This window comes from Penaeus monodon, chromosome 22 (genome assembly GCF_015228065.2).
Source record: "Penaeus monodon isolate SGIC_2016 chromosome 22, NSTDA_Pmon_1, whole genome shotgun sequence".
NCBI classification, from domain to species: Eukaryota; Metazoa; Arthropoda; class Malacostraca; order Decapoda; family Penaeidae; genus Penaeus; species Penaeus monodon.
In genome coordinates this window covers 39831987-39832549 of record NC_051407.1, presented here as the reverse complement: position 1 = coordinate 39832549, position 563 = coordinate 39831987, and the positions used below count along the sequence as shown (strand labels likewise).

General features: G+C 31.4%; 1 protein-coding gene across 2 annotated transcripts in view; it reads left to right on the top strand.

The window, feature by feature from the left end:
* Positions 1 to 563, top strand: part of LOC119587131 (pancreatic triacylglycerol lipase-like) — a 19175-nt gene that overhangs the window by 11522 nt on the left and 7090 nt on the right. The window lies entirely within an intron of this gene.

Below are 563 nucleotides of genomic sequence, written 5' to 3'. Positions count from 1 at the left end.
ATATCTTGGCGATGGTACATATAAACTGGGATATTTTCAGCCAGGTAATATAGGCGTAAGGTAGGTCATTATTTATTGCAAATATTATTATGATAATGTAAAGAAACGTCCTTTCATGCTACTAACTGGTCAAAATAAGATAATACACGTGAAGTTATAATTATCAATGGTCATTTCATAATCTAACGAACACATGGTATATAATCAGAACTTTGTAGGTGAGAGAAAATCCCCCTGAAGCACGCCATTATGAAATGTTTACGTGTGAAACTTACTCTTCTCTGTCATAATGTTTTGTTTCAAAATCTATAATTTAAGATATTTTGTAATTTGATTTCTGAAACAATATTTCTTTCCGGAACATTATGCAAAGTGGCGTGGAAGGACTTCTTGCAACAAATCCTGTTCTCGATATGTGTATATAACAAGAACTGCTGCTGAAAATAACTTGGTTAACATATCTTTATGTCGAAAAGCCTTCATCTTTATTTAGTAATAATTCATTTTCTTCTTCTTATTATAATATGTCGGAGAACTGGTACAGTCATATTTTTGTAGCAATG